A 26,356-nucleotide genomic window follows, 5' to 3' on the forward strand; every position below is an offset into this window, starting at 1 on the left:
GCAATGTTAGATGTCATGGGTAACACAGGGAATACTTATTTAAAATTTTCATATACTCTCAGAATGAATCAAGATTAAAATGAGGAGGTGCACATATTAATGTAAAAGGAGCAAAATCTCAAGCCTTCTTCCAGGTGAAAGATTAGTCATTTAGGTCCTTCCCATCTCAAAGGCAAAACTGCAACTGTTCTTTGCTTGCTTTAGAAACAAGCTTGTTAAAAATAGTTCTCTAGACATTTCCACTCTGTTAAATAACTAACATACAATGTTTAAGAAACAACCCCTTTCCTTAATCCTGATCAAAGTATAAGGAACTTTGTAATAGCAAGTACATTTGATCTAAGAGGCTGATCATATATGAGCAGATGTATAAACTCTGCTTTAGGTAGCCTGACACAAACAGACATTTTAAAATGTGTTTAGATTTTTCAGTGTACCTCTTACTGTCAAGTTTTGTTTTTATTTTTGGTGTTGTTAGTGCCATGCACAAAGTAGGTTAGTGTGTGTTTAATTATCCAAACATAAAAAGAAACTTGAGAAAACGTCTTTATTTCAAATTCTGACTTTGTCTCCTGTACTCCAGTTCTTACTGGTATTAGACACAGTGACATATAGACAGAGAAGGGACATGACATAGATAAAACAAACAAAAATTGACCAAAATACAGGAAGATGATATTTATAATGCCGCTGACAAAGGCAGTCACTTCACTTTAAATAATGTGGCATGCTGCAAAACTATAGTAATTACTAGAATTTCATTTTCATTAACTAATAAACCAAGGAAAACAATTTAAGTATCTGAATGTCATTTTTCAAATGAAAATAAACTGTAAACATTTGAATAACATCACAGCAGGGATAATATACCTAAGAAAATCTATTGAAAAATGCTAGTGGATTCATCCTCTTCTATCACATTAAAACTGCAATTGACTGTAAACCTCCTACCACTCTCCACTGAGACTTTAATTGTAAAGATTCCTGTTACATATCATATTAGAATTTAGTTAAAATTGTAGAACACATTATTTCCAATCAGATAGCCAACCATCACTCACAAAGATTTTTAAAAAGGTGATTAATAATTCATCTCAGATAAGGAAAAGATCTATATTTATACCATCTCCTCAGCCACCATAAACTACCTGACAATTGTTCAGTAATGATGCCCAGTAAATTCTTTAAAATGGTAATTTGTCATTCTGTCACTTCATTTGTGACCTAAAATTCCTCACTTGAGGCATCATCAAATAAATTAATCACTTTCCAGGATCCATTTCTCTGTTCTGCATGTTATTATGCCCAGGCTCTCTTGTGTTTCTCTTCATTTACATATATTTAATGGCTGAGCCGTGGTTCACGATGGCACATAACGCACACATCTCATTACAGGTGAAATATTCTAACTGCCACTATCACTGGGAAAGAAAATAACTCTCCCAATTTAATTTTCCTGATGTAACAAAACCATGATTCTTCACTATGAAATGTTGATGCCATCCATCAGTCACAATCAATAAAATCATCACAGAAGTACGCCTTCTTCAGCATCTTTCCATCATACCAGTATTATATGAGGAAGGTAATTAAACTCATAATATGTAATGAATGTAAATGAAGTAAAAATCCTCATGTTAGCTCTCTATCTATGCTTATTTTACAGTTTTGATTTAAAATATTTTCCCCACAACTTACAAGTACATAAGACCTGAATAGAGAGATATCCACGGAAAAGACAATATTCATCAACAAATACAACTAATTTTTTAAAAATAGCACTTTTAATATAAAAGTACCAAGTGTTACTATTTGCAGATTTTTCACTTAACAGATATAATCTCTTTGCTCTTACATATTTTCGGGCTTTCTTCAAGTGTACCTAGTTGTTTCAATGCACGTGCTATCATGTGACGAATCAAGCGTATTTTTTTTTTTTTTTTTTTTTAGTAACCTGGACTACTTGATTCCTCCCACTTAAGCGCTGCAGGTACTGTCTGTTCTCAAGTAAGATATCGTCTTGGCAATCTTGCCCATCTCTGCCTGAGGAAGCCTAACAAAAATATAGATCAAAGAATCAGGACGTTTCACAAACAAGGGTTTGGGAATTAGCACTTGGGAACTATTTCCACCTACTGTAAATATTCATCTTAAATTGCTATCGTATTATTTTTGTAAAGGTCATTAGGGAGTGTTTTAAAGTAAACTAGTGCCATATACACATCGCCCATGTTTCTAAGTATGTTACAACTTAATTTAACATTCCTTAACTAGTTCTCCCCACATACTTAGGAACATTAGTTTCAGGGGAATGATGGCTTACAGAAGTCCATTTGGAATGAGGATTCCCTTCATTATGAATTCTTCATCAAAGAATGGGGACTTTCTTTATCTTGGAAGTAGTCCCTGTTTACCTGTTTAAAATAATGCTTGAGAAAGTATCTAAAATCAGAAGTGAAATATTAACTCTACATCTCTGAAGCAAAGGAGAAAGTAGGTGAATATCACTGCTCCACAGATGAATGACCTCACTACAATATTGACAAACCATCTACACTGTACTACCTACCTTCCTCATTAATTATCATATAGTTATTTTTAATGGGCACTTATTTAAGAAAAAAAAGACTGTGTGTGCAGTTTTGCGTATATTTTTATTAACACTGCAGCAGTCTGTTAACCTAAAGCAAATCCTCCAGCACATAAACCTCCATAGAATTAGTTGGAAAATGGTGGCTAACCACTCTCTGGCGCTCTTTGGGGAAAGCCTGAGGTGGATCTGAATTTGTAGAGTGTCATCAGCTCAGACTGAAACAAAACCTGGGAGTTTTGATGGGTGTAGCATGAGACTCGACCAGGACCTCAGATGATGTTCTGGTACGGGGTACAGCTGATTGAATCTTCGAATAGACACCAAAGTGACTTGGAATGGCTCATTGTGGTGATGGTGGCAGGGGATAGAAAATGTACTTCTATCCTAATTAAGCAAAACAAACACACCTCAAATATAGAAAATAAGATTGGGATGCAGTGGTTTGGATTGGAAGAGTTACACTGTAAGGCTATTAGAAAATCTCATGAAATCTATAACCAAGTGACACTAAATATATGTATTAAAACAAAGACTTCAGGCAAAATATATTAAACTGTTTTGGACAATAGGAAAAGAGACAGAGAAAAAACATTGTTTATGATCATGAATGAGCTCTGTGCATTTTAGCAAATTTTATGCACTGACTATTCAATGAACTAAAGTATACTTTAAGGACAGATGCCAATAGCCAGTAAAGAAAACAGGTAGGAAGGTGAGTAAGATTTGCATGATAAACAAACAGGAATGAGGACAGATTCTTGCCAATACAAACACATATATTAATTATGTTAAATGTACCACGGAAACTCATGATTGCCCACATTGTGGAAGAGTGCACTTAAACAAGATCAAAACTTTATAGGGGGTGGGGGTATTCCCTTATTATTTAAACAATCCCATATTTTGCAGAAGAAGAATTTACACCCCCAGCCATATTTGCAGTTTTACTAACAAAAACTGCCCAAACTGAGATATTTGGTTATTCCACTCGTAGAAATCTGGCCATTAACAGGTGTACCCTAATAATAGCACTAGGAAATATTGTTGCTACAAGTAGGTGCCTCAAATATTGTTTTCCACACCACAGGAAATTTGAAAACTTAGTTAAACCCCAAGCTGCTGTTGTTAAAATAAATGCTGCATGGGAATTTTCAATTAAATTGAAGTTTCCATGGGGCAAGTCTTAATAAAACTAAGGTAGCAAGCTTAGTTCTTCTATGGCCAAAGGCCAATGTTTATAGGCTTCTTAAATAAATAGTTTTGCCTGAGACAACTCATTACTGAAAATTTGAATTACCCCAGAACACAAAGTAAACATTGTACTGAGTTTGATCCACTGGTTAACTAGGTAACTTTGTATAAATTACATTTCCTCTTGAGAGTCTCTTCCTCCTGATCTGTAGAATTGGAATTTAAAAACAAACAAACAAACAAATGTAATTTACAGGATGGCTACCAAATCAATAAGCAAATGGGTGAAAGTAAGTTAATAATGCTTTAAATATTAGGCTAATTACATTTCTTTTTCTTTTGTGTTACATTAATTTGCTAGAACTGCCATAACAAAATACCACAGACCAGGTGGCTTAAACAATAGAAATTTCTCTCTCACAGCTCTGGAGGCTGGAAGTCCAAGATCAAGGTGTCAGCAGGTTTTGTTTCTCCTGAGGTCTCTCTCCTTGGCATGCAGACAGCCACCTTCTGGCTATGTCCTCACACAGTCTTTCCTCTATGCATGTGTATCCCTGGTTTATCTTCATCTTCTTATAAGGACCTTGGTCATTGGATTAAGCTCCACCCTTATGACCTCATTTAATATCAATTACCTTTTTAAAAGCCTAGCTCCTATAATCACATTGGGGGTTAGAGCTTCAACATATGAATTTTGAAGGCACACATTTCAGTCTGTAACAAGTCAAATAAGTTCACATATACACTATCAAAAATCTTAAGGAACATTTCTTAGGATAACTGTGATAGAAACCGTGATTGCTCACTCATACCTGGTTTTCTCTCCTCTCAGGCATTTGGGAAAATCAAACATCCCATCCTTTTACACTTAAGTGGAGACTTGTGACTAGTCTTGGCCCATTGATTATAAGTGTATGTGATAATTTTAACTCTTGGTGTGAGGCTCTCTGGCACTCTGTTCCCTTGCTGCAGTGATCACGATCTGATGTGAGATGTGAGTGTCACAAGACTGAGTCAGCCTGGATGGCTGAGTCTCCACATGGAGGAAAGCTGCCCTGCATAGTTACTCAATACTGCAGCAGAGTTTGCATGCATAAGAAACAAACCCTTGGTTTTGTTAAACCACTGTGGCAGGCACATCCTAAAGTGAGTCCTAATGAGTCACACCCTTGTATAACCCCTTCTCCTTGAGTGCAGGTAGAATTTAGGACTTGCTTCTTACCAAAAGAATATGGCAAAGGTGAAGGGACAATTAACCCCTTGAATAGGTTATGCTTTGTGGCAAGGGACTCTGTTACAATATAAAAGACTCTGCTTTAATAGACCACAGAGGAGAGACTCTCCTTCAGGCCTAGAAGATGGAAGCTGCTAGGATATGAACTGCCCAAGGAAAGGACACTGTGGCAAGCAACTCTGGGAGGCCTCTAGGTCCTAAGGGTATTCCCTAGCTAATACCTAGCAAAAGAGCTGGACCCTCAGTGTTACCATCTCAGGCACTGAATTCTGCTAACAATGACATGAACTTGGGAGAGTACCCTAATCTCTAGAAAGGAATGCAGCCTGGTCAACATCTTGCTTGCAGCCTTGTGAGATTCTGAGCAAAAAAACTCTGGTAAACTACGCTCATACTTCTGATTCATGAAAACTGTGAGATAATAAATGTATGTCGTTTTAAGCTATTGAATTGGAAGTAAATTTTAAGCAGCAGAAAAAAACTGACCTAGCCACTGAGATGTTAGGGTTGTTTGTCTTCACATCATAAATCTAGACTATCTTGATTGATGTTAGAGCAATTGGTAAGGAAATAATAGGGGCTGATTGCCAAAGCAATTCAGTGGATAATCAGCTGAACAATCATAACACAACATGAATGTAGAAGAATGGACTGGCAACATTCAGAAAGCAAATGTGCTACTGCATTAATCTCTCACTCACATTTTGTCCTTTGAATGATCTGAAGACATACTTCTTGAATTTCAAGATTTCACAAATTTTAGAGAGTTATCAAAAACACAGATTTCAGAAACAGGATATCGGGACAAATATAAAGGATAAATCTAAAAAATATTAAATAAAATAAAAAGTAGGGCCTTTGTTACCAAGTCAAGCCCTGACTTTTTTTAGCAACTACAGCTACATGACTTGCATACCATGATTTCAACCGATGCTTCTCCCATCTAACCTAAGAGGAGCATAAACTGAAGCAAGCATCTTTCATTCTGAGAATATTTGGCCACATTTAATCTGGTGTCATCTTCCTCTCCCTCTTCAGCAGCATCATCAGAAAACATGTATATAAGAACTGTGCTGGCTTCTATACAGAATAAATAATAGACACCATCCCTACATACGGGAAGTTTCACATATAAGATATTCATGTGCACTCATTATAAAGAAGAGATAGAGTTGAAATAAATACACAATCCTAAGACATACAAAGAACTAAATCCTCTAATGTTTAGAAAAGGTTTGGCTAATGAATCACAGAATGAAAGCTTAAAGCATGGCAAATTATAAAGAGAATTCTCTAAGAGTCTTTGTTGGTTTGGGGGTATAAGCACAAAATAGAACATCAGAGACAGCTCTAGTTCCTTCAAAATGGCAGCATCCCAAGAGAAATGATGAAGTAAAATATTCTCTCGCCAGTTTGTAGAACTGTGGAACATCAATAAATACATTAAGTAAATAACAGGTCTCCTGTACATCTGACCACTAGAATTCATAGGAGAGTCTGTGAAATCTTTTTGTGTATAAGTTAATAATTGGGCATATTTTCTACTGTCCAGGAGAATATAAACACAGACCTGATTGAAAGCATGATACCATCTCTTCTAGTCTTTGATTCAATCAGATAATAATTTTTCAAAGAATTTTTTAACACCTTATTCCAAAATGCTAAAGTGACCTCTTTTTTCTCTCCTTTGACATTTGACTGCAATAGGTGTGTTGAATTCCATACCGAGGATACTGTTATCATTACAGAAACAAGTCAAAGGGAGAAGTTGTCTATTTGAGTAATGCTGACGTAGCTCACATGGGTGGGTGAGTATGTGGACTTCAGCATTTTCAGTGGAACAGTGTCCAGTAAATATATGAGCCTTGTACCAACTCTGTACATTTCACAAAGTAAGATGGAATGGAACTGACAAGTACAACTAACTCATTCCCTTTTAGTAGTCTCAGTTCTGGGGAAGCAAACCAAAACCCTGAAACATATTTTCTGTTTTACTTATTGCACAATATGGTGAGTGTTTTAAAAATTATTAATATTACCACTTGCTGTTTTGGTTTTCTGGGGTACCCAGTTTCAATGAAAACAATTAATAGTAAATGTGAATTTGCTCCTCAATGCTGGGAATTGGAATTTTTTTAAGTAGGCACATCCTGTTTTCAGTAATTGGTTGTACTACCAAGGAGTTAAACAAAAGATGAAACATCCTTCCAAGGAAGACAAATGGAATTAATATTCCAATTAGGTAATTACAATCTACCAGCCTAAAAATCTTCAGTCTTTTCCTTTTCAGATTATTATACAACATAGCTCTGTTGTAGTTAAAGCCTATTTTCTTACACTACAAACAAGAGTGCTTTTCAAGTTTGGGTTAAAATCATCTCTTCTGAAGTTTAGAGCAGCTAGTTCTGACTTCTTTGGAATTTTCTGGCACGACACAGCAAAATAACTGATTTTTACATTAAGTCCTTCATATTCTAAAATTGTCTTAAAATACAAAATGTGTTGGCACAGCATAAATTTCAGCTAGATAAATACAGAATAACAATATGGAGAAAATATGGATTATAATACCAGTTTCTTAAATTAATAGGGCCTTATTGGAATACTGAACACATGCTGTCAACTTTCATTTTCTCAATTAAAAATACTGCATTTGTGATGGGAGGGTGAGGATGGTTGCAGGAATAATAAATGGAAAAGTTAGGGTGTTCCTTTCCCCTATGTGCATCAAAACTCCTTCGTGTTTGAACCCAAAGTGTCCCATACCTTTCAAATGGGAACAGAGAGAGAAGCAACACCTCACATGCATACACATGTATGCAAGCTCACACGTACTCTCACTGCACTTGTGTGCACATGCCCTCCCTCATTCACATACACTCTCTAGAAAGAAAATGTCATGAAATAAAATTATAATCCCAAATACCAAACCCAATTTGAAATTGTTGAAGGATATCAGTAATTACAATTTTGCCAACTATTTTAAAGATAAGGTCAACACTTTGTTGTTATTGGATAATTTAAAGTGTCAAATAAACTCATGCTCCTTGTTAAAAAAATAAAGCAAATAGTTGAGTGTGATATAAAGCAAAAGAGCTTAGTTCCCTATTCTACTCTTCTGAAGGAATCATTGTTCACTGATTGGTTTATATTCTTGAAGGTATCTATGACTTGTTTTGTGCTCTTGACAACATACTATGACTATCTTTTCATAACAGTTTTGATAAACTCCTTTTAATAAATATTTAAGTGTTTCTTACACATTAGGAGACAAAACAAAATGTGGAGCATACATTAGAGAGGGTGATCAAGGAGGCAGGAGCGAAAATGTGAACAGAGACCTGAATAAATATGCCAGTGTGCTGTTTCAGGGAATGGATGTATCATTAGGACCTTCAAGTTGGTTCCATCTTTCCACTATGTCAAGGAATAAAATGGTCGTAAGTAAATGCTGGATTCTTGTGTGAGTTTTTCAGCCTAAAGAGTTCTAAAAGTGCAACAGATGAGCATTTAAAATGTTAATAAATATTTCCAAATTGCCTTCTAACCTAGTTTACCAACATGCCCGACCACCAAGACTGTGTAAATGTTCCTATTCTCCCCAACCCTTGCCAACCCTGCGGACCATCACACTTTTTTAATGTTCTGAATCTTACTGATGAGGAAGATACACAGAAACCATATCATTTATCATATCACCTTACATTTTAAGGTGATTCCTATGTTGTGCAAAGGATAAGGGGAGAAATAGTCAAAAAGTGTTGAGGGGTGTGCAGCTGCCCATTTACGTAAGGCAATTGAGAAATGCCTCTTTGAGAGGGTGACATTTAATCAGACCCCAGAAGGAAGTAAAAGAGTGAACCACACAGGGACAGGCCTTCCAAGCAGGGAAACAGCAAGTGACACAGGATCCTGCTAAGTGTGACAAAGAGGCCAGAGGCCAAGTCAATGAGTGAAATGTAAGTAGTAGTAGATGAGGTCAGAGAGGTAGCAGGTATCAAACCAGGTAGCACTTTGTAGGCTGTGATGTGAGAAGCCACTGGGAGATTTTTAGCAGGGTATTTGATTTACTTTTAAGGGATCATTCTTCCTGCACTACAGAGAATAGACTATAGAGGATGAGAACGAAGGCTGTAGCACGGAGAACATTTATGAGGATATCACAATAGACCAAGAGATAATAGCTTCTTGGCCTTTTTGACATGCTTATAAGTTACTTTCTTTAAAATTATAAAGACAAAATTTACGTATATCTTCTTCCTAAAGTTCGGTTGAAAATTTTTTTTGTAATTAGATCTCTTATGCGTAATCTATTTCATTTTATTTTTATATTAATTTATTTTTATTGAGATATAATTGACATAAAACTTTGTATAAATTTAAGGTGTTCAACATGTTCATTTGATACATTTATACATTGCAATATGATTATTACCCTAGCATTACTAACACCTCTATCACTTCCCATAATTATCATTCCTTTTTTGTGGTGAGAACATTTACAATCTAGCATCTTAACAACTTGAAGTATTGTTGACTATAATCACTATGCTGTACATTAGATCTCCAGAACTCATTCATCTTTTAGTTGAAAATTTGTGACCTGTAATAACATCTTCCCAATCCCCCACCTCCCAGCTTGTAACCACAATTTTAGTCTGTTTCTGAGTCTGGCTTTTTCAGATTCCAGATATATCAAAGTGATATCAGATATTATTTGACTTTCTCTGTCTGGCATGTCTCACTTAGTATAATGCCATCCAGGTCTATCCATGTTGTCACTAAGGGCAGGATTTCTTTCTTTCTCATGGTGGAAGAGTATTCCTTGCATATATAATACCACATTTCCTTTATCTGTTCATCCATTGACAGACACTTAAGCTGTTTCCCTATCTTGGATATTGCGATTAATGCTGTGATAAACAAGGGAGTGCACAAATCTCTTTGATATCCTGTTTTTATTTCCTTTTGATATATACCCAGAAGTGAAATTGCTGGATCATATAGTTCTATTTTTAATTTTCTGAGGAATTTCCATACTGTTTTCCATAGTGGCTGAACGAATTTACATTCCCCCCAACAGTGAACAAGGATTCCCTTTTCTCCAGATCCTCACCAACACTTGTTGTTGTTGTCTTCTTGATTATGGCCATTCTAATAGGTGTGAGGTGGTATCTCATTGTGGTTTTGATTTGTATTTCCCTGATGATTAATAATGTTGAACATCTTTTCATGTACCTGAATTGGCTATTTGGATGGCTTATCTGGAAAAATGTCTACTCAGTTTCTTTGTCCATTTTTTAATTGGATTATTTGGTATTTTTCTTAACAAGTTGTATGAGTTCCTTATGTATTTTAGATATTAATTCCTTATCCAATATATGATTTGCAAATACTCTCTCCCATTCTGTAAGAAGAATTACTATTGTTAAAAATGTCCATACTACCCAAAGCCATTTATAGATTCAATGTAATTCTTATCAAAATTCCAACGGTCTTTTTCACAGAAATAGAAAATACAATCCTAAAATTTGTATGGAACCACAAAAGACCCTGAGTAGCCAAAGTAATCCTAAGAAAGAAAAACAAAGAGGCATCAAACTTTCTGATTTCAAATTATACTACAGAGATATAGTAATTAAGACAGCATGGTACTGGAATGAAAATGAACACATAAAACAATGGAACAGAGTAGAGAGCCAGAAATAACCCCCACATAAATGGTCAAATAATATTTGACAAGGGAGCCACAAACACTCAATTGGGAAAGGATAGTCTCTTCAACAAATGGTGTTGGGAAAACTGGATAACCACATGCAGAAAAATAAAATCGGACCCCTATTCTACACCACTAATAAAAATTAACTTGAAATGGATTAAAAACTTAAACATAAGATATGATGCCATAAAACTCCTAGAAGAAAACATGGGGACAAATCTCTTTGGCATTGGTCTTCACAGTTATTTTTTGGATATGACACCAAAAGCACAAGCAACGCAAGCAAAAACCAACAAGTGGGACTACATCAAACTAAAAATCTTCTGCACAGCAAAAGAAACAATCAATAAAAAGTCCAATACATTTTACAATAAAAGATAAAACAGTATTTCTATTCTTTTCCCACACTTACCTATGTTTTTCCAAGTACTGTTTGGATTGAGTGTTTTATATTTAGACCTTTTATCCACCAAGAATTTATTTCGTAAATGATAATTAGAGATCCAGCTTAAACTTCTTTTTGCTCAAATGCTTTTATTCTATCATCCTTTCATTTACAAATTTGTCTTTTCCCCACTGATAAGAGATGCTCTATTCCCACCTGTACTTGAACATATTTCTGGGTGATGAATTCACTGATCTGTCTCTTGATCTTTGTTCCAGTACAATGCTATTCTAATTATTACTATTACTTTTTAATATATTTATTATATTTTAAGATTAAATACAGTAAAATTATTCTCTGACATTAGCTACAACTAACTACCTTCTATTAAGCTCCTTATGATAATTAATTTTCTGTATCATTCTAAACTGGAAAGACAGAAAATAACTGCCAGATAAAATTATATTTTTGAAATGTTACTTATGCTTCAGAGTTGTTTCATGGCCATTACGACAACCCCCCAAGCAGAATCCCTCCTCCAAGCAGTATTTTGTGTTTCCTCATCCTCTGTTTATGAGCTTCTTTGATTCTCTGTGAGAGCATTTACTTCATTACACTTTGTGTTATGTCCAATTGTCTGTGCATCCAAATATTCAGACTGACAGAATCTTGAGGACAGACACTACAAACAAGAATGAAACAGTTGAGGCATTTGGTGTCACTTGAAGCATAAAAGATTTTAATTTTGATGAAATCCAATTTATCTATTTTTTCCTTTTGCTATTCATATTTTGTTGTCATAAATAAGAATTTATTGCCAAATATAAAGTCATCCAGAGTTACCTATATAGTTCTTCCAAGACGTTTATATATTTGGCTCTAGTATTTAGGCCATGTCTTTCAAAAATTTTGAGTTACTTTTTGTATATGGTATGAGAAAAGTCCAATTTCATTTTTTGTACATCATTATCCAGTTTCCCGTACCATTTGTTGAAAACACAATTCTTTCCCCATTAAATGGTCTTAGCCTCCTTGTCAAAATCAGTAGGCCATAAATATATGGATTTATTTCTCTATTCTCAAGTCTATTTCATTGACCTATATGTCTATCCTTATGTGAGTATCACAGTGTCTCAATTACTGTTGCTTTGTAGTAATTTTTGAGTATTCAAATTTTGTGCTTATTTTTCAAGTTGTTTTGCCTATTCTGAGTCCTTTGCAATTTCATATGAATTTTAAGTACAGTTTGCTAATTTCTAAAAAGAACCCAGCTGGGATTCTATAGGATTGCCATGAATCTGTAGATCAGTTTGGGGAGTACTGCCATCTCAACAATGTCAAGTCTTCCAATCCATGAACATGGGACGTTTTTCCATTCATGTAAATCTCCTTTTGTTTCTTGCAGTTTTCAGAGTATAAAATTTGCGCTACTTTTGTTATATGTATCCTTATGCATTTAATTCTTTTTGATGCAATGGTAAATGAAAATGTTTTCTTAATTTTATTTCCAAATTATTCATTGGAAGTACTCAGAAATACAATTGATTTTACATATATTCATCTTGAATCCTAATAATTTGCTGAACTCATTAAAAATTAATAAATTTCAGTGATTCTTTAGGATTATCTATAAATAGATCATGTCATCTGTGAATACCAATAGTTTTATTTCTTATTTTCAACATATATGCTTTTTATTTTCTTTCCTTTGCCTAATTACCCTGGCTAGAATCTCTAATACAATGTTGAATAGAAGTAAGGGAAATAGACATTGTCTTCGTCTTATTGATCTTAGGAGGAAAGTGTTCAGTCTCACTATTATGTATGATGCAAGCTGTGGGTTTTGTACCTACCCTTCATGAGGTTAAGGAGTTCTCTTTTCTTCCAAGTTTGTTGAATGTTTTTATTAAGAAAGAGTGTCTGATTTTGTCAAATGCTTTCTCTGCATTTTTTTGCATGCTATGTCTATTAAGATAAACATGTGTTTTTTATTTTTTTATTCTACTGATATGGTATACTATTACATTGATTTTCAGATATTAAGCTAAGCTTACATTCCTGAGATAAATCTCACTTCATCATGGTGTATAATACTTTTTATATGTTGCTGATTTGTCTTGCTAGTATTTTGTTGTGGAATTTTGCATTCATATTCATAAGAGATATTAGGCTGTAGTCTTCTGTTCTTCTGGCGTTATTTGTCTGGTTTTGGTATCAGGGTAATACTGGCCTCAGAGAAAGATGGGAAGTGTTCTCTCCTATTCTGTTTTGTGAAGAGCTTATGAAGCACTGAAATTAATTATTCTTTAAATGGTTGGTATAATCCACCTGTGAAGCCATCTGGGCCTGGGGTTTTCTTTTTTTTTTTTTAACATCTTTATTGGGGTATAATTGCTTTACAATGGTGTGTTAGTTTCTGCTTTATAACAAAGTGAATCAGTTATACATATACATATGTTCCCATATCTCTTCCCTCTTGCGTCTCCCTCCCTCCCACCCTCCCTATCCTACCCCTCCAGGCGGTCACAAAGCACCAAGCCGATATCCCTGTGCCATGCGGCTGCTTCCCACTAGCTATCTACCTTACGTTTGTTAGTGTGTATATGTCCATGACTCTCTCTCGCCCTGTCACAACTCACCCTTCCCCCTCCCCATATCCTCAAGTCCGTTCTCCAGTAGGTCTGTGTCTTTATTCCTGTCTTACCCCTGGGTTCTTCATGACATTTTTTTTTTCTTCTTAAATTCCATATATATGTGTTAGCATACGGTATTTGTCTTTTTCTTTCTGACTTACTTCACTCTGTATGACAGACTCTAGGTCTATCCACCTCATTACAAATAGCTCAATTTCATTTCTTTTTATGGCTGAGTAATATTCCATTGTATATATGTGCCACATCTTCTTTATCCATTCATCCGATGATGGGCACTTAGGATGTTTCCATCTCTGGGCTATTGTAAATAGAGCTGCAATGAACATTTTGGTACATGACTCTTTTTGGATTTTGGTTTTCTCAGGGTATATGCCCAGTAGTGGGATTGCTGGGTCATATGGTAGTTCTATTTGTAGTTTTTTAAGGAACCTCCATACTGTTCTCCATAGTGGCTGTGTCAATTTACATTCTTACCAACAGTGCAAGAAGGTTCCCTTTTCTCCACACCCTCTCCAGCATTTATTGTTTCTAGATTTTTTGATGATGGCCATTCTGACCGGTGTGAGATGATATTTCATTGTAGTTTTGATTTGCATTTCTCTAATGATTTTGGCCTGGGGTTTTCTTTGTGGTAAAATTTTTAATTATCACATCTATCTTCTTACTTGATATACATATGTTGAAATTTTCTATTTCTTTTTGAGTCAGTTTCAGTATTTGTTTGTTTTTAGGAATTTGGCCAGTTCATTTAAGTTATCAAATTTATTAGCACACAATTTATAGTATCTCATAACTATTTTTATCTGTAAAGGCATTAGTATTGTTCCCTCTTTCACTTCTGATTCTAGTAGTTTGAATCTTATCTCTTCTCGGTCAACCTAGGTAAAGATTTGCCAATGTTTAAATCTTTTTTTAAAAAAACTGATTTGGTTTCATTGATTTTTTTCTATTTTTTAAAATTTTCAATTTTATTAATTTCCATACCAAACTTTATTATTTTCTTCCTCCTGCTTACTTTAGGTTTAGTTTCCTCTTCTTTTTTCAGTGTTTTAATGTGGAAAATAAGTCTATTGATTTGAGAGCATTCTTCTTTTTTTGTTTTAGTCATTTACAGCTATAAATTTACCTCTAGTCACTGCTTTAGCTATATCCCATATATTTTGGTATATTGTGTCTTCATTTTCATTCATCTCAAATATTTTCTAACTTCCCTTTTGATTTCTTCTTTGACCCTTTGGGCATTTAGGACTGTGTTGTTTAATTTCCACATGTATGTGAGTTTCTCAAATTTCTTTGTGTTATTTCTAGTTTCGTTCCATTGTAGTCAGAAAACTTACCTTATATTATTTATATTCCTTTCAATTTATTAGATTTTTGTGGCCTCACATATTATCTATCAGGGAGAATGTTCCTTGTGCACTTGAGAAGAGTGTATATTCTGCTGTTTTGGGGTGGAGTGTCCTATAGATATCTGTTAGGTCTACTTTGCTTAAAATGCTGTGCAAGTCTTCTATTTTCTTACTGATCTTCTTCCTCTTTGGTCTATCCATTTTGAAGAGTGGGGTATTAAATCTCTGACTATTACTGTTACATTGTCTATTTTTCCCTTCATTTCTGTCATTTTCTTTTCATTGTATTTTTGTACTCTGTTGTTAGGCAGATATAAGTGTATAACTGTCATATCTTCGTGATGGCTTGATCCTTTTATTATTATAAATGTCCCCATTTATGTCTAGTAATATTTTTTATTTAAAGTTTATCTTGTCTATAATTAGTATAGCCACTCCAACTTTCTTATGGTTGCTATTTGCATACTATACCTTTTTTCATACTTTGTTTTTATAAACTATTTTTACTTTTGACTCTAAATTATGTGTCCTATAGACAGAATATAGATGGGTCTTTTTTCATCCTATCTGACAATATCTGACTTATGATTGGAATCTATTCATATTTAATGTTATTACTGATACAGTTGAATTTACATTTTCCATTTTACTTTTTTTTTTTTTTTTTTGCAATATGCGGGCCTCTCACTGTTGTGGCCTCTCCCATTGCGGAGCACAGGCTCCGGACGCACAGGCTCCGCGGTCATGGCTCATGGGCCCAGCCACTCCACGGCATGTGGGATCTTCCCTGACCGGGGCACAAACCTGCGTCCCCTGCATCAGCAGGCGGACTCTCAACCACTGCGCCACCAGGGGAGCCCTGCCATTTTACTTTTTGTTTTCTATATCTCTAATGTATTTCCCCTTTATTCTTCCTTTACTGCTTTCTTTAACATTAAGTAAATATTTTCTAATGGAGTGTTCTAATTTCTTTAATCTTTTATTCTATTTTATGAGTTATTTCTTCTGTGGTTGATGTCAGGCTTACCATATACATACTGACTCATAAGAAACATCTTCATATTATGCCAACAATTCCAGTAAGATATGGAAGCATTATTCCTATATAGTCCAATTCTCTTTTCACTTCTTTTTTTTGTGGTATTATTATCCTACATATTATATCTATAATTGCTATAAATCCAACAATGCATCATGGAAATTATTTTATATAATTTATGCATTTTAAAGAAGCTAAAAATGTGAGCAAATGTGTATTTATAACATTTGTATATTAACCTTCTCACTTATCATTTCTAAGTCTCTTCATTTATTCTTATTGATTTAAGGTTCCATCTGTAGTCATTTCATTGACCTAATACAGCTTTGCATCTACCCACCTGTCCGTGCTGTTATTGGCAAATATATTATAGTTGACCCTTGAACAACATGGGTTTAAACTATGTGGGCCCACCTATGCATGGATTTTTTTCAATAAATATACAGTCCGTCCTCCATATCCATGGATGTAGAACTCACAGACATGGAGGGCCAACTATAAGGGATTTGAGCATCTGTGAATTTCAGAATCCACAGGGGGTCCTTAAAACAATCCCTAAGGATACCAAGGGATGACTGCATATGTCTATATCATATAGATATAACTATATATATATGTTTATAAATATATAAACAATTTCTTTAAAAATCTGTAAGGAAAGAAAGTAGAAGAAATATGCATCTATACTGTCTTTTATAATTATAAAATTGTATTTACTGGATTTGTTTTATACTGATTTGAATTACTGTATGAAGTCACTTACCTTTAGCTTGAAAACTTCCTTTAATGTTTTTTATAAAGTAAGTCTTCTAGCAACAGATTCTCTTAAGTATTTTTTATGTATTTTTTTTAATATCTAGGGATGCCTTTATTTCACCTTCATTTTTTTATTAAAGTATAGTTTCTGTATAATATTATATAAGTTACAGATGTACAATATAGTGATCCACAATATTTAAAGGTTATACTCCATTTATAATTATTATAAAATATTGGGTGTATTCCCTGTGTTATATATCCTTGTAGCTTATTTTATACCTAATAGTTTGTACCTCTAAGTCCCCTACTCCTATATTGTCCCATCCCCCTTCCCTCTCTCCACTGGTAACTGCTAGCTTGTTCTCTGTATCTGTGAGTCTACTTTTTTGTTATATCCACTAGTTTTTGTATTTTTTTAGATTCCATATATAATTGAAAACATAGAGTATTTGTCTTTCTCTGTCTGACTTCTTTCACTTAGCATAATTCCCTCCAAGTTTATCCATATTGCTGCAAAAGGCAAAATTTCCCCCTTTTTTATGGGTGAGTAGCATTATATTGTGTACATATACCACATCTTCTTTATCCATTCATCAGTTGATGGACAATTAAGTTGCTTCCATATCTTGGCAATTGTAAATAATGTAGCTATGAACATTGGGGTGCATATATCTTTTCAAATTAGTGTTTTTGTTTTTTTCAGATACATACCCAGGAGTAGGATTGCTGGGTCACATGGTGCTTCTATTTTTTTTTTATATCTTTATCAGAGTATAACTGCTTTACAATGTTGTGTTAGTTTCTGTTGTACAGTTTCTGTTGTACAAAAAAGTGAATCGGCTATAAGTATACATATATCCCCATCTCCCTTCCCTCTTGAGTCTCCCTCTCATCCTCCCTATCCCACCCCTCTAGGTTGTCACAAAGCATTGAGCTGATCTCCCTGTGCTATGCAGCTGCTTCCCACTAGCCATCCATTTTACATTTGGTAGTGTATATATGTCAGTGCTACTCTCTCACTTCGTCCCAGCTTCCCCTTCCTCCCTGTGTCCTCAAGTCTGTTCTCTACATCTGCGTCTTTATTCCTGCCTTACCACTATGTTCATCAGTACCGTTTTTTAGATTCCATATATATGTGTTAGCATACAGTATTTGTTTTTCTCTTTCTGACTTACTTCACGCTGTATGACAGAGTCTAGGTACATCCACCTCATTACAAATAACTCAATTTTGTTCCTTTTTATGACTGGGTAGGTACTTCTATTTTTAGTTTTTTGAGAAACCTCCATACTATTTTCTACAGTGGCTGCACCGATTTACATTCTCACCAACAGTGTATGAGGGTTCCCTTTTCTCCATATCCTCGCCAACATTTATTATTTGTGTTCTTTTTGATGACAGCCATTCTGACAGATGTGAGGTGATATCTCATTGTGGTTTTGATTTGCATTTCCCTGATGGTTAGCAATGTTGAGCATCTTTTCGAGTGCCTATTGGCCATATTCATCTCCTCTTTGGAAAAATATCTATTCATTTCTTCTGCCCATTTTTGAATTGGACTGTTTGCTTTTTTGATGTCGAGTTATATGATCTGTTTTATATATGTTGAATATTAAGCCCTTATTGGTCTTATCATTTGCAGTATTTTCTCCCATCCAGTAGGTTTTCTTTTTGTTTTGTTGAAGGTTTCCTTTGCTGTGCAAAAGCTTTTAAGTTTAATTAGGTCTCATTTATTTTTGCTTTTATATCCTTTGCTTTTGGAGACAGTTTGAAAAAAATATTGCTGCAATTTATGTTAAAGAGTGTTCTGCCTTTGTTTTCCTCTAGGAGTTTTATAGTATTTGGTCTTACATTTAGGTCTTTAATCCATTTTGAGTTTATTTTTGTATATGGGTTAGAGAATGTTCTAATTTCGTTCTTTTACATGTAGCTGTCTAGTTTTCCCAGCATCACTTATTGAAGAGACTGTCTTTTCTCCATTGTATATTCTTGTCTCCTTTGTCGTAGATTAACTGACCATAAGTGCATGCATTTAGTTCTGGGCTTTCTATCCTGGTCCACTGATCTATATGTCTGGTTTGGTGTCAGTACCAAACTGTTTTGATTACTGTAGTAATAGCATAGTTTAGCTTGTAGTATAGTTTGCAGTATAGTTTCCAGTCAGGGAGTGTGATTCCTCCAGCTCTTTTCTTCTTTCTCAAGATCGCTTTGGCTATTTGGCATCTTTTGTGTTTCCATACTAATTGTAAAATTTTTTGGCCTAGTTTTTTGAAAAATGCCATTGGTATTTTGATAGGGATTGCATTGGATCTATAGATTGCCTTGGATAGTATGGTCATTTTAATAATAGATTCTTCCAATCTAAGAACATGGTATATCTTTCCATTTGTTTGTAAACTCTTCAGCTTCTTTCATCAGTGTCTTACAGTTTTCCAAGTATAGGTCTTTTGCCTTCTTAGGTTGGTTTATTCCTACCTAATCATTCTTTATCCATAAGTGAAAAGAGACCCAAGGAATTCCTTTGGAAATATTTTAGAGAGAAGTAGCTGGGAATATGCTAAAAGAAAACATTTTTATTTGATGTTCTTATCTGTAAAATAGTGTAGAAGATTTGGACAAATCTAGTTAAAAAACAATTGCTTAATACCTATATAGTCAAACCATATTTTGGAGGTAAATAACTCCAGTTCTACTCTAGTTCAACTCTATCATAAAGCATTTTCTCCATGCTTTTTATTGAAAAGAATGTACACATTATCAACTATGTATTACCAACCACAGTATATAACTGTTCTTTAATTGTTTTCTGTCTGCGAGTATTATTTCTCCAGTAAGAGTCTGAGTCCCCTAGGAGCAAAGGACTTTGAGATTTCTTTCTATCCCTCACAGCTAGGCAACCTATAGTGCTTAGTGAAATGCTCAGCACATTGAAATATTCAATAACTGCTTCTTAATTGACAATTGACTGAAGGCCCGTCTGCGGTCTGCTACCTTACTACTTGGCATTTTCTATATATTTTCCAACTAGCTCTGGTGATAGGACTCAATAGAGACAGATTTCTTTACAAGTAACTACATTATCTTTTCAATTTCTCCTTGTAATGACAGTGGTCATCCATGTCAGACACCTAATATTAACACAACCACCATGAATTAAAAAAAAAAATTCTTAATGGCAAAATAAAATCTTGAAAGACTCTGCCTCAAAATAAGAATGGAGAAAGCAGTCCACAAGCAAAGACACCTTTAGATCACCTCATACCTATTCAATCTTCTGATCATACACTGTAGAGCTAACCACAAAACAGACATATTGTGATTATCTGTAAACATTAGAGGATGTAACATCGAGCTGTACTGCCTCCACCAGGACTCTAAGCCATAAACTTTAAGTACATTAGAAGCCGACACTCTTAGCAGACTTTGCTGAATTGCTGGCAGCATCAACATCTGATCGATATGCATGTTCACCAGCCAAGCTGACTAGTACATCTGTTCTGTGAAGAAACATACATTCTGCCTCTAGTACAATCAGTGTAATTAAAAATTAACATGCATTAATTGTTAGAGCTGATGTAAACAGCTGATGTTCCACTTAGCACTGTCTTCTGTACATATCATTAGGCAAAGCCAAATATTGTTAAGTAAACAGGCAGCGCTTACAAAAAGGAGAGAAATAGAAAACTAATTTCAACTAAATAAACTGACACTGTATTATAAGTCAAATTAAAACTATTAACCACAGCCAGATTAGGCTCTGGATCTTCAGAGGAAAACAATTATAAAAGTCACATTTAATTATTTGAACCTTATTTTGGTAAATGAATTTAAGCTCAGTCTGAAATAGAGTCAGTGTGTGCATGATACACTAGGATCTCAGAAGAGCAGCAAAGGACTCTAGTATGATTCAGGATTGATTTATGACTAAAACATTGCATGAAAATGCATCATTCACAGCCACTCCAGTGACCAGCTTTCTCTGGGGAGACCCAAATTTGATGTTTAATGTTAAAAAGAGTCTATTTTCTTCTGCATGCATCTGCATAACTGCCATCACTGTCACTGGGAGTTACAGGCACACACTGAGAACAGAATATACATCTCATGAGTTAAGTCTTGCCTGACTCCTTTTTTTATAATGTCAGAGCAAAATGATTTCTCCATCTTGATTCAAAAGCAGAAAGAAAAAAAAAAACTCCAACAAGCAAATCTCTCCAGCGAGGTGCCTTCCCTGGTTCAGAGAGCAGTTCCGGCTTTACACATTGCCTGGGGCATTCAGCTGCTAGGGCCCCAGGCACTTCCTCCTCCGCTGAGACTGTCCCTGCAAGTAGCTTGCCTGTCACTCTCAAGTCCGATTTAAAAATAGTGTGAATCTGAGTTTGAGAATGATTTCTTAGGCTATTTCCTCATGAAGCTTGACTGAGTTTCAAAAACAAACAAACAAACAAAACACAGTCCCAATAAATATGGTCTTTGAAAGAAAGTAAAAATCACAGGGTGCCAGAGTCCAAAGGAGAAACTGACTTATCAAGAGATCACTAGAGAATACATTGCCATACTACTCAGAATCAACCTTTTTTGTTTTTATCATAATGGCAAAGCTGCTATAAAGAGAATAAAAACATAAAAATTCCCTTAGCATATAGGCCTACAATGGCGAGACCTCCACTTTAACTACTTAGTGATGTGCTTGAGACAGTGTCTATGTTATTTCTTCATAATTTTATTAAATTTGACGGCAAACTGAATTAGTTCATGTATTAGGGAAGATATAGAAATGCTGAACCTACTCATAACGAACAACATTAGATGTGTCAAGGATCACAGGAATCAAAACGAAGCCTATAAAAGTTAAATAAGTTACATAAATTTAGGCATGAGTATAAAAGCTAGCTTATGATTTTCTAAGTTTTCTGTTTGCTATTCAAAACTGCCATCAATCTGCATGCTTTAAATGTAAAATTTAAAAGTTGGTAGTTATAACTATTTTTGAGAATTTGAAGTAAAAACCTAAAAGACATCATCCTTGTTATTATTAAAATGTCTGATATTTACAAAATACTAAGCCTTTAGAATTAAATATCAATTTACCATCTGAAAACACAATTTGCAGAAATTGTGGCATGATATTAAATACATTTTTCTCTTTTTTAAAATACAAAATTATTACAAATTATTGGATAAATTATTTAAATGGAATAATCTGAAAATGATGCCTTAGTTAATTAAAAGTTCACATGTATCCAATTCATGGATTATTAAGAAGAAGTAAAATATGCTTTCAACAGAACCTATATTAAACCTTAAGTATTTCTTTGACTTTTTTTTTTTTCAAATTACTCAGAAAGTCTTAATACTCTTATGGTACCTCAAACACATGAATATCTATCTCCAAGCAGTACCTTGTGAAGTACTGTAGATAGTGATAGGTTGTGCAATTAGGATAAACTTGGTTTTTACCTTGAAAATTCTTTCTAAAACATTTCTCATATATTTTACTCTCTTGACATTATACATGCGCACACACATGCACACACACACAAATTCAATCAATCCTGAAAAATTATGCCTAATTCCAATTCCCCCTATTGGTACAGTGAGTAGACCAGAATTTGCTAAAATTTAAAAAACTGTGCACCTCTTTCGTTAAAAATTGAAAAGTAAAAGCATCTTCATCATTTTCAAGGAAAGGTAGGCTGAAGAAAATATGTTGTTCATGAAGAGAATGCATTTTTCCTATAACATTTTTATGAGGATCTCATATGGTATATAATAGTAGTCTTAAATCCTCTGTTTACTCACAAATATACATTTTCTCCAAAAAAGAAAGTATGAATTTATGTTATCTTAAATTCCTTACAGTCTATAGGAGGCTTTCATAAATGTGGTAGCAACCAATAAATGTTTGTCATACAAAAAAAGGAAGATAAAATATAGAAAGATTACTTACTCATGGTTATTAAAACTTCATTATGCAGGATAGTTTTTACCTCATGTCTCTGGAATCCAGTAAACAAGTTTAAAGATCGATTTATCGCCTAATGGCTATGATTTTCTATGTTATTTAATTTTGGAACACCTTATCCATTCTCTTTTTTGTGGTAGGGTCAGGTCAAAGTCTCTGTTGTTCATATTTGATTGTGCCTTCAGGTGATGGAATTTTCAACAAATGATATGTATAATTAACAGTAAGAAATACATTTATACTCAAATTCTCTATTTACACGCCAATCTACTAAAAATTTGCCAATGGGATTTGACAAATACAATGAAGAAATTGATATTCACTTTTTCTGTGTGCATATAGCAATAGCCAGTGTCAATTTCACAGCTAACTAGATCTTTTAATTTCTATCTTAAGAAATAAAACTCAGTTATCTCTGATTCTTATCATCAGTTTGTTCATATTGCTTTTCCTTGTTATAGGATATTTCATACATTCATTTCTCTTCTCCATTCCTTTGTCGTGTTATGAAACTATAATTGCAAGCATGATGATGTATTTTCAGGCTACCAATAAGGTGAAATAACATCCCTCGTGGGTTCCCTTTGTGTTTTCCATTATTTATAAGTGATGGGACCAGATGGTAGGTGCTACATGAGTAGTCCAGCAGGAAGACTTGAAATGCCTCAGAAAAGGTATGCAAAGGAGAGGTGAGAAGATATTAAGGATAATCTTTTTATTGTTTCAGCATTTTGATTTTTATTAGTTAAGGACTAGAAGTCAGGTATCACTATTCATACTAAAGTCAAGTAGTCTCTCTAGTACTGCTACACTCTGTCAGGTTCCTTAAAGAACCAGGGATCTTGAAACAACTGCCATTGTGATTCAAACTCTCAGAAACACTTTCATTCAAGTTGCCCAAACAGTAGAAAACAGTGACAGGGATGTATGTAGTTGGAAGCATTGTCTGAAAACAGGGAAATTGAAATTCAACTCTCAGGCTTTTCTCACTCAATAAAAGAATTACTGAGTTCATCTAAAAAGATAAAAGCACTCAACCAAATTCACCTTGGCCCTTGAACCTGCCCAGAAGTCCAGCTGTGTTTCCTTAGTTTGCTCTCTCTCCAATTCTCTACATTGCAGGGACAACAGTGTCTATTTCAGACATCCTTCCTTAAACCCCTAAACATGCCCTTTGCTCTCAAGGGAGACTTTATCTCCTAGTTCACAGAATACAAAGGAGCCAGAAAATAAAAACTGTCTTAAGATCCTGCCACTAAACTTACAAGATCATTGCATCTTTATCCCCTTCACCTCCTCCACTGTGTGAAAATAGAAGTGGTATCCTTTATTTAAGGCTACTTTCTTGTTGGCTTCTAGATTCTACCCTTTCGGACTTCTCAGTGAACCTTCTCTACCCATTTAATGCTTACTCTTTCCTAGTAGCCACATTTCTGGAAAATGTCATTTGCACGATCATTGGTCCAGTTTTTACCTCTTATTGATTCCTAATTGTCAGTTTGCATTTTCAGAGGAGTAGATACCAGGACAAAATTAAATGTGCAAGAAGAGACTTCTTGGGGGAAATACCTGTAAAGGAGAAAGGGGAGGGAGCATAGGAAGTGGGGAGAGTCTTCAGACAGGCTGATATGAGCCCTTCCTGAGCCATGCAGGAAGGAGGATTGGTTAAGAAGAGACTCAAACTGCAGCATAGATCTAGGATAGTTTCAACCTGGCCAGTGGAGACACCTTGAACCAGAGTTGCTCAGTTAAGGAATGCCAAGTCTCTCAGAAAGGGATCTGCATTATACTCCCACTGTGCTCAGTCATTAGCCTTAAGCAGCTAATGGGAAATATGGACTCTGTCCCAATGCTGGTAAATCCAGAAGGACAATGGCTGAAGCCATCATTCAATTATGCTCCTGCAACAGGATGTTAGAGTGGAGCATTCTCTTGACAAGACACTCAGCCTCCTGAGCTTTTAAATCATTCTCGTGCAAGCTTCCTATGGATAAAACCAATGAACACTGTCTTAGTCCTTAATTTTCTTGTCCTTTCCACTGCATTTGACACTTGACCACTCCCTTCTTGAAGTTATCTTCATTGACTTCTGTGTCTCTACACTTTCAGGATTTTTCTCTTAAATCTCTAACTCCTTGGGAGATTCCTCCTCTAAGAATCACAGCTAAAACTCCCTTTCCAATATTTCCAAAGTTAGTAAATGTCACTATTATGTAATACGAGGGATGAGAGGAGTGACAAACTGTAGAGGTTAGTATATTAGTCAGTTTGGGCTGCCATAACAAAATACCATAAACTAGATGGCTTAAACAAAAGAAATTAATTTTCTTAAAGATCTGGAAGCTAGAAGTCCCAGGTCAAGGTACTGGCCAATTTGGTTCCTGATGAGATCTCTTTACGTGGCTTGTAGATAGCCACCTTCTCTCTGTGTCTCACATGGCCCTTCTTCTGGGTGTTCATGGAGAGAGCAAGAGAGAGAGCTCTTATGTCCTTTTTTCTTGTTATAAAGATACCAGTTCTAAAGGATTTGTAACTCATCCTTATAACCTCATTTAACTGTAGTTATATCCATAAAGTCCCTATCTCCAAATACAGTCATGCTGGGGCCTTGGGTTTCAATATATAGATTTTAGGCGGGACAAAATTCAGTCCAAAACACTTTGATTTTCACATATTTCTTTCTCACTTCCCACACTTAATTGTTAGGATACTTACCACTTAGCCTCTTAAACATCTCAAATCTATTCATTCCTCTCCATCTACATGGACTTTCCAGAACTAAGAGGTACTTCCCTGTTCACATGGATTATGGCTATATCCTCTTTCATTGGTTTCCTTGTCAAGAGTCCCTTCTCACTGCAGACTAGGTGAGCTTGCTGTAATTTAAATCTGATAAATATCAGTATATTGTTAAAAACTTCCAAGATCCTCCAGATATAGTTCAAACTCTTTAATATTGCATGGAAAGCTCTTCAGTACCTGGCCCCTGTCTACCTTCCTGCTTTACCCTCTCACTTCCAATTACATGTACTCTGCATTCAAGTCAAACAATACTTCCTTTAGTTGTTCCCCTATACAGCACTCTTTCTTCTTCAGGTCTGGCTGGACTCATCTTCCTCCAATTCCTCATTTGACCAATTCTTACCCATTTTTCAAAGACCATCTGGGAAACCTTCCCAAAGTCCAGATTTCGCACCTGTTCTTCATGGCCTGAGAATGCCCTATACAAGTGTATTGCAACTGCCCTGTTTCTCTCCTTTGCTAGATAAAGGAAGTGTGAAGATTGGAATTACATCTGTGCTATGCATTATTACAACACTGGAGACATAACAGTCAATAAATATTCCCAGTATCCATTTTAGCAGTATGATCCTGGAGACATTGTCTTCTCCTGCGATCCCTCACCAAACATATATTCAATCATTTGAGCTAGGAATTAGAACAGCTGAGTCAGATCCCTCACTCTAC

General features: G+C 35.0%; 1 long non-coding RNA gene across 3 annotated transcripts in view; it reads right to left on the minus strand.

Moving 5' to 3' along the window:
• The window catches only part of LOC307187986, a 325,306-nt gene that overhangs the window by 19,601 nt on the left and 279,349 nt on the right, over nucleotides 1-26,356 (minus strand). The gene's annotated exons all lie outside the window — the stretch shown is intronic.

The sequence above is a fragment of the Stenella coeruleoalba genome (assembly GCF_951394435.1).
Source record: "Stenella coeruleoalba genome assembly, chromosome: 6".
Classification (NCBI taxonomy): domain Eukaryota; kingdom Metazoa; phylum Chordata; class Mammalia; order Artiodactyla; family Delphinidae; genus Stenella; species Stenella coeruleoalba.